The sequence below is a fragment of the Sinocyclocheilus anshuiensis genome, unplaced genomic scaffold (genome assembly GCF_001515605.1).
Source record: "Sinocyclocheilus anshuiensis isolate Anshui unplaced genomic scaffold, SAMN03320099.WGS_v1.1 scaffold979, whole genome shotgun sequence".
Classification (NCBI taxonomy): Eukaryota; Metazoa; Chordata; class Actinopteri; order Cypriniformes; family Cyprinidae; genus Sinocyclocheilus; species Sinocyclocheilus anshuiensis.
The window spans coordinates 876,916-886,264 of record NW_015544223.1 but is presented as its reverse complement, the minus strand read 5'-3'; the positions used below and the strand labels follow the sequence as shown (position 1 = coordinate 886,264).

At 37.6% G+C, this 9,349-nt stretch overlaps 1 long non-coding RNA gene across 1 annotated transcript; it reads left to right on the top strand.

The window, feature by feature from the left end:
- Window positions 1-48: 48 nt before the first annotated feature.
- LOC107697269 (uncharacterized) lies at window positions 49-546 on the top strand. Its single transcript, XR_001635181.1, has 3 exons — window positions 49-103; window positions 174-295; window positions 396-546. It is a non-coding gene; the product is annotated as an uncharacterized LOC107697269 (long non-coding RNA).
- Window positions 547-9,349: the final 8,803 nt, after the last annotated feature.

Genomic DNA, 9,349 nt, shown 5'->3' with positions numbered 1-9,349 from the left:
AATATGATCTTGGCTTGTTTGAAATGTGTGTTGAACAGCTTTGATATCCTGCTGGACTTCTGACTGGAGTTGGTCTACCATGAATCGCATTTCTGACACCAAGGTAGATTCCACCTTTTAGAGTTCAGCTGTAATCATTTGCTTCATAGCTTTAATTAACTTGTCTATTTCAGATTCCTCTTGTTGTTTGGTAGTGGTCAACAGAGTGAAAACTTGACTCTTGTTATCCTCAACTTTTGCAGCAAGGTCCGCGAGTTGATTTTTGTTTTGAGAAGAAGTGGCTTTCATTTCTTGGGTAAGATCATTCACTGTTTTTTCTTGCCTTTTCATGAAGTCAAATAAATTTTCCCAGTTCCCTTGTACCTGAGAAGTAAACTTTTGAATTTCTCTTCCAGGAGTTGGTAGAACGTTGGGTAGGTCGTGCTGTGCACTTGAAAGAGATCCTCCTTCGGATGATGTGCATAGTTGCATGTTAGCCACTTGTGGTGCCCAGGTGAGAGTTTGCACGGGAGTGCTGCCAGCCAGAACAGGAGAAGACATTAGCATATGGGACACAGGATGCATGGGGCTGAATGGAATATGGGTGTTATTCACTGCAGAGACCCCAGGCATCAGAGGTCACACTGCTGGTGGCCATACAGGAGTTGAGATATCTGGAGGGGACTCCATTTCTATGAAAGTGGATGGGGAAGGAGGGGTAGTCGACATATGTTGTGTTTGTGTGGGTGAAAGAAATGTTGGGCAGAAAATCAGTAAATGTAAAGGTAAATCAGTAATTGTATTTGTCAATAATTTCATGCACCACACTTTTCACAAAACACCCACATACAATATACAAATGGTTGGTAACCTTTTAAGCTTTCCCAAATTACACTCCCGTAAAAAAAAAAACACAGAATTTCCAAAAACACAACTGTTTTCTTTTAAGGGGAAAAAAAAAAACGTAACCCTTCAACAATTTACCATACGATGTCCAAGAGAAAAAAACGTGTTTGAAAAAGGTCATCAAAAAAGAAAAAGAAACAGTTAAAAACTTTATTTCACTTCACACGTGAAATTGAGATACTGTAACGCCCCTGTGGACTGTTTATTGTGGTTTCTTCCCCTTTTGTTGGTTTAGCCCATACTATCATTAGTTAATTACCTTCATTGTGCTCACCTGTCTGCCACTAATTATCCACCCTATATTAGTTCCTCTCTGTCTGAGCCTTAGTCGTCGGTTATTATGAATGTTACCCCGAGTGTGTGTGTCTCACCTTCCTGAATCTGCATTGTTGTCTACATTAAAAGTAATTATTGGAATCCTTCTTGTCCTCGTCGTCCTGCCTGCCTCCACACACCGTGACCGTGACAGATACATGAAGAAAAGTGCGTCATTCTATTATTTTCCACAGTGGCAGTTTCACGTCCACGTTCATTCATAAATTGACCATAGAAAGAGAGCGAAAAAGGAACATTAAATAAAAATTGTTCATATTTAAGAAAACAATAACAACATCAAACAACGGTCTTAAAGAGCAAAAGTAACATTTGCATAATTATGAAAATAAAAACACAGAATGTGCGGATGGGAATCTAATGTGAGTAGGTATGTGTGTAGTAATGTGTGAAATGGCGGCGGCGTACATGTAGGCTACTGACCAGGTTTGCAATCGTGAAGGAAACTGAAGAGTGTAGCGGGTCGTCGTCAGACACCGGGACAGGAGGATGAACAGGCAAGCTTGTTGTTGAAATATCCCACCAACACAGACGATCTTGAAGCGCCACGCTTAAAGTTTAGTCAAACTCCACGACGATCAAACATCACTCACAGGAAGCAATACTCAGAGCGGCCGTATTTCTACTCCTCCCGGGAATCCATTAACGCTCAACCATGCACCTGCAACCTTGCACGCAAACTTTCTGATGACGCATTTTTCTCAGGTATGTCACATCTCCTTTATATCCTCCACCCTTCCGCCGTTAATTGAAAACTCCGCCCCAATCACTCAAAGTGAAAACGAAAGTAAACCAAAAGATGTTGCGGCCCAAAGTTTTTGCACTGCCACAAATTATTTAAAATGTACTTTAAAACTTTTAATTTGAAACTTTCTACAAAGTGCACTTTTTAAAAGGGTACTCAAGTGTGTTAAAAACATAGTCACGAAAGTATACTCTCTTTAAGTACACTTCAGTGGCCTTTTATTTGTATTAATGTTATATTATATGTAAGTACAGTTTTTTGAAAATGTACTTTTAGGATGTGAAGTACACTACAAGTGCACATTAAATACAATACTTATTTTTCACAAGTATGGGAAAACGTATGAGAGCATCCATCAAATGTCCATAGGCTACACTTTCTTTCTGATTCCAAAGTGAAACAGTTATTTATTTATAATTTTATTTTTTTTGCACTATGTGTACTGACTTCACAAGCTCTCAGTCACCCCGAGGAAGTCATGCTATCGCGTTTTATGAATGGCAGTTCTTCAAGATTAGGATGGAAGACTTTTATGTTTCAAGTCCATATACACATACATGTGTTCTATGACAAGACTGAATAATGTTTCCACACACAAAAAAAAGCATTTCTCCAGCCTTAATGTGATTTTTGTTTCTTTAATTTTAATTTTTATTTTTTTTTAAATTTTGCTATTTCCACAGGGTGTCCTCCAATATTACACTCATAATCCAGGTCATTTAACTTTTTTTTTTTTTTCCCTCCTGTCACTGGACAGCCTTGCAAAAACTGTATTATATGCATTTAATTTGTGGTAAATTTGTTCACCACAGGGGTGAACACTGTTTTCAGTGACAGATCAACAAGGAGAGTGATCTGTCGTTTAGTCTGTGATGAGTTCATCAGGAGTATTCTAGGGCGCTCCTAGAATATCCAAGAGAAATATCATTATCATAGGAGTTTCATTTAGGATATTTCAGCGGTTCTGCTTGTACCTCTGAATAATTGAACAATGTTTGAACAATGTTTGAATAATCTGAACAATGGTTGCTTCACTGCAGTGTTCTTTCACAAATCCCATTGTATTGTGGCTGTGAGAAGGAAATATATTTCTGAAAAATGTGGGTTCAGATTAAGGACAAAGAAAGAAGTGGGCAACAACTGAGAGTCACCATTGCGCTGTGTGTGTGTGTGTATCAATGAGCTCTTTTTCTGCCATTGCCCGCTAGATGCTCATGATTGGGGGTGACCTGTCGGGTCATAAAGAGGGCATCCAGAGGTGGATGGTGGGGTAAATCAACACCCCACTTCTCCATGCAGCACTTAGAGAGACCCTCACTGACCACCCACACCAGACAGCATCAGCAGCTGATGGATAGCAGCTATCTGTCTCTATGGTGACATGAGAGTTCCTTTGCATGCCCTCTAAATATTTACTACACCAGCTCCAATCAAAGGACAATGTCACAAGAGCTCCATTGTACCCATAGAGAGAGAGAGGACATGGAGTCTGGTTGAGGAACGAAAGGTCAGTTATATCATACTAATTGCCATCATGTCACTTGGTTCCTCCTGATTCTTTTTTACAACCCCTAAAACCCTTCTTAATGATGTTGGCAAACTTTAAACATTTGAGAACCAGTTTAATGCTTGCTACTGTTATAAAACACTTTCCCATAGGAAAGAAACATCAAAAGTGAGATCTCTTTAACATCTCCTAGTCAGAAATGAGTTTACTTTAAGATCGAATGGAGATTTGTGCTTGAGTCTCCTGCTTCTCAAACGTGTTTCCTGAGACAAAAACTCTAACACTCTCACATTTGTCTCCTTTAAAGTTTTTGACGAGACCTCATCATCATCACACACTGTGCTCAGATTTGTCTCCTTAGCTAGAGACTCTGGATCCTATCATCTATCACACTAACACACAATTATGATCCCAAACACTCATCATATGTATTTTTAAGGTGATTAATGCGATCTACACTACTATCTACACCAGGAGAGTAACAGTTATACTAAACATGTGACATGTATTATTAAACAGTCAGCATGTTGAAAGCAACACACGCAACACACTGGCAGGAATTTCATTCAGAACATAGTGACGTCTGCTTGATAATATAATATATAATGTACATTAAGATTTTGCAGCATTCTGCTTTAACCATGTAGAGCTATTTTGCAATATATAACATACCTGTATGTGTGACACATAGTTGCAAAAATAAACTGTCTGGTAAGCAGGAATACTCAAATAATCATATGTATGAAAATTGCAGTACTTTAAAGCCTTTATTGATATGTGACAATATAAGCCATCATATTTGGTTATCATGAGGATTTGTCTCAAGGCACCTGATCCATATAACAAGTGATGTGTTTTTTTCTCACACATGGATCTATTATTTGAACTACAATAACCAGGCAGTGACCCTGAATCCTTCAAAAGTGAAATGGCTTTATTGTAGTTCTACTGTACCTCGCCCCGATGGCTTATCTGATGCTCTCGTTTTCATATATCCAGTACAGGTCATCTCACAATACATCCAAAGCTATAATACATCTCAGTTATTATATTTATTTTCAATTAATTCTGTTGTTCTTAATTGTTATTTTTAATAGCTTACATACAAGTATGTTCAATTAAAAAAAAAATGTATTTGAGTTGTTTAAAAAAATTCATTTTGCATGTGCACATTGCAACACAGGCACACTCTGACTCCATGTCGCAGGTGGAGGTGTGAAGATTTCTGGAAGCTTTTTGTGAGACTTTTGTGGCAGAGATCCAAACTAAATATTTTCTAACATACACACACACACACACACACACGCACACACACACGTTCACAGCACTTCACGGGGTGCTGATGGGCCAAAGGGCTTCCCTACTCACTGTATGTGTATGTGTTTTCAGATAAATGCTAGAGATAATGGCAGGTCTTTTTCTGATCATCTTTTCCTAGATCTTATTAAAAGGTTAAATGGTTAAAAAGCATTTCCCCCTGAATGTTGATGAAGTCACTGGGGAGTAAAGAGAAGAGCATGTGTGCTTACAGTGTGTCTGACTTTGTTCATCCTACACACTTTTCTCTGCTGCTTTGATGGGGAGATGTTTGAGTGTGTGTGTGTGTGTGTAAAGGGGTGGTCAGGAACACTATGTCTGTTTCGTGTAAAGATCTGAGACGCAGAGAGGAGGGCATGTGTGCCGGTAGGGCAAACTCATTCAACATGGACTCTATTATCAGCTCAGCATAACGCTGCAGTTAATGCCTGTGCGAATATTTGTGTGTCTACAACAAACAAATTTCAGTTAACTATAGTCAAACCCAAACGTCTGGACGGATTTAAATAGGCCGTCGTCATAACAACAATAAAAATGAAAAATTCTGCAAAAGTATCTGCAAAAGTATAGAGGCAAAAATGTAAAATTAAACATTATACCAGGTATTGGTGATATTTTGATTATTGTTTTCTCTGGACCTGAATGGGAAGTTAAATGCCTTAAACTTTTGCTTTACCTTCGATTTTGTTCCCCTGCTGAAATGTTTGCTTTCTTAATGTCTTCAGTTAATCCTAATGAGGCTGATTTGGGTGGAGGTGTGTGTGTGTGTGTGTGTGTGTGTGTGTGTGTGTGAACAGAGATCTCTGAACTCTGTGTATATCTGTAGGATTAAAGCATCGCTATCATTCACAGACGTTAATGGAAACCAGCAGGTAAAACAAACAGATTTTCATTGATTATAAATGTACTTAAAATGTATATATCTATGATTAATTTCATTATTGGGTCTAGTCAATAAACTAATCAAAGCGTAGACTTTGTTCTAATACAAAATTCTAATACATAATTTCATTTGATTTTCTAATACATTATTTTATTGCATGCTGAAAATATAGTATTTAGATATAAATGTCACTAAATAAGTGTCTTATTTTTGTAATGATTCTTAATGCATGTTACATACATTCCTGACTGTGTAAACTGTTAAATCCCCATTTCACTTTACAAAGATATCTAGAATAACAGAATCAATTCTCCCTAGAGTTTAATGTTTCTGTCCCTGGTTTTTCTTTATCAATTTCTTTCAATTTTCAGTTCGAAAGAAAGAAAGAAATAAAGTGCAATGATATAAAACGATACAATTTCCATGTATATGTAGCAACTGTATCTGATGATGTAATCTGATCTTTATAAATGTAAACATTGTTAGTTATTGGAGCCAATTTATTTATTTATTCTTTTTCTATCTGTCTGAAAAGCAGTAACATTTCTCTGATTTCTCGTTCTTAGGTAAAAACTCCTTTCTACCCAAATGGTATGTCATGTAAGCAAACCCTCAAGCCACTGTCACTGTAAAGGGTTTATGTAATATAGATGAATCCTGAGAATTTGATCACTAATATAAACAGTTTAATAACACATGTGCCAAATTTAGCATGGTTCTCTTTTAGTTTAGATAGTCTCTGTCTGGTCATAGTATTAATCACCACGCCACCCCCTCTATGGTAAATGTTGTAAGGAGACAGACATATCTCCAGATGGCTGGTTTGAGGAAGCAGAGGGATTAGAGCTCTGTTGCCCCGTTACCCCACATGAAAAGGGCTGGGAGGGGTGTCATCTGCAGAACGTGCGGCACACGTGCAGATCAGCTTCTCTGTAGCACGTGTGTACACACGCACACATGCTCGAACCTTCAGACTCGGTTCAATCCAGGTGCCATGGCTTAATATGCTTTGCCTAATATTTCAGTTGTGGTGGGATGTGCTTAGAATAACAGCCACACACACACACAAGCAGAGGGAATGTACACTAGCTTTCTTTTAACTAAGTAACCACTAGAGAGAACCCAACCATTTTAAGGAAGATAACCCTGTTTACACTGTTTTAGAAGGGATGTGTTATTGGTTGAGAGAAGGAAATAGATTAAAAAATCAGTTTCACATATGTGACCCTGGACCACAAAACCAGTCATAAGGGTCAATTTTACGAAATTGAGATTTATATATCATCTGAAAGCTGAATAAATAAGCTTTCCATTGATGTATGGTTTGTTAGGATAGGACAATATTTGGCCGAGATACAACTATTTGAATATCTGGAATCTGAGGGTGAAAAAAAAATCAAAATATTGAGAAAATCGCCTTTAAAGTTGTCCAAATTAAGTTCTTAGCAATGCACATTACTAATCAAAAATTACGTTTTAATATATTTACAGTATGAAATTTACTAAATATTTTCATGGAACATGATCTTTACTTAATATCCTAATGATTTTTGGCATAAAAGACAAATCAATAATTTTGACCCATACAATGCATTTTTGGCTGTTGCTCCAAATATATCCCAGCGACTTAAGACTGGTTTTGTGCTCCAGGGTCACATATCAGTCTCTGGCTGCTGCGGAATAGCGGAAGATTGGATGTGGTTGTCAGCAACTTCTATGTTCGCAGCTTTAAGGATGTAAGCAATTACACTGCACAAATTTGTCATTCCTAATTTCAAATCGGAACATTTCTATTTATGCTGCAAGAAGTTTTTGCACTTCATATCTTCCCTTTTTCTTCCTCTGCGGTGTGGGGATGTTATGAGCTGTCTGTAAAACTAACGGCGCTGTTGACTTTCCTCTGCCCGCTATTGTTTAGCTGGTTTTCTTTCAGGCCACATTAAACCCTTTATATAGACAGTAAAAAGGTCCATTTGAATTTGACTTCAGAGTTGAGAGAGTCCTCCCTGCCCCCTGGCCTCAGCTTGTCCAGAGAAAGAGAAGGTGTCTGATCAAGCCCTGGAGGGTTCAGCCCTTTTATGGGCTTCAAGTCTCTTAAAGTGGATCTTATTGGGAATGGCTTTGGCCGAGACCAACTCTCTTCTCTAGGATCCAGCTAGTTGGCAGGTCCCCGTTTCAGCTCTTTTGTTTGAAGGTGAATTTCAGCATTTCGGTGCTGGTCTGTCCTGGATTTCTTATTGAGTGGGCTTCAGTGTAAACAGCTGTGGACCAGATTGGGGTGGGTGGTGGGCTGAGTGGGTTCTGGGCAGCCCTTGGGGCTACTACAATCTTCTGGGTAGTCTGCTGCCAGGAAATAGTAGGCTGTGACTGATGTGGTCAGCTCTTTGTCACCAGCTGAATTTTGGGTGGTTTTTTGAATTTTGAGTTTTTGTGTGTAATGAGTGTTTTTGAGTATGTCTGCTGAGGGACAGGCAAGAATCCTTCATTACTACTTCATATCCACCTTATGAAAGAGAAATGTTTACAAGAGAAGTTTCTCTGATTTTAAGACTGATCAACATGTAAGAACCCAGAAAACATGTGAGCGCTCTTAAGAATGAATAATGCACTGGAGAGGGTAAGTATTGTGGGAAAGAGTGTAAATTGGGAGGTAAAGAGACGTCAGTCAGCTCCCAGTAAACGGTCTTAGTCACTGAGTCACCGTCACAGGACGTCCTTCCTTCACAGGATGAGAGCGAGGAAGAGACATCAACATGTTCACTTTCCTCTTCAAACAAGACTTCTGGGGCTTTGGGCCAAAACAGTCTTGTTTTTGTGCATCTCAATAATTCAACTATTTTGGTCACTTTTTTCTTTCATGAGGGCCTGTGTTTTCAAAGTTTCATCATATGAATTAAAATGGTATTAAAATATAGTACAAAAATCATTCTTTTTGGATTTCTATATTTATAATTATGAATTTAAATGAAATTATATAATAAAAAAGAAAAAAAAAAAAAGAAAATGAGAGTGTAAATTGGGAGGTAAAGAGACGTCAGTCAGCTCCCAGTAAACGGTCTTAGTCACTGAGTCACCGTCACAGGACGTCCTTCCTTCACAGGATGAGAGCGAGGAAGAGACATCAACATGTTCACTTTCCTCTTCAAACAAGACTTCTGGGGCTTTGGGCCAAAACAGTCTTGTTTTTGTGCATCTCAATAATTCAACTATTTTGGTCACTTTTTTCTTTCATGAGGGCCTGTGTTTTCAAAGTTTCATCATATGAATTAAAATGGTATTAAAATATAGTACAAAAATCATTCTTTTTGGATTTCTATATTTATAATTATGAATTGAAATTAAATTATATAATATAATAAAAAAGAAAAAAAAGAAAAAGAAAAAAAGAAAATGCACACCGATTAGAACTGATTTTTGTACAAGGATTATTTAGAAAGTACATTTTAATAGAAGTTTTTTTTTTTTAATACAAGTATATTTTAATAGAAAAAGGCAAAAAATTAAATTTGAGATTAAATTAAGAGATTTAGGGTGATTAGTGCACACATTTTTTTTTTATTATTTGTTATTTTCTCTTGTTAATTATTTTCTCTTCAGTAATGTGTGTGTGTGTGTGTAGCAGTGGAGTAATTGTTTGATCATGTACTCTGGAGGCGGAGTCAGTGACACTAAGGTGGGA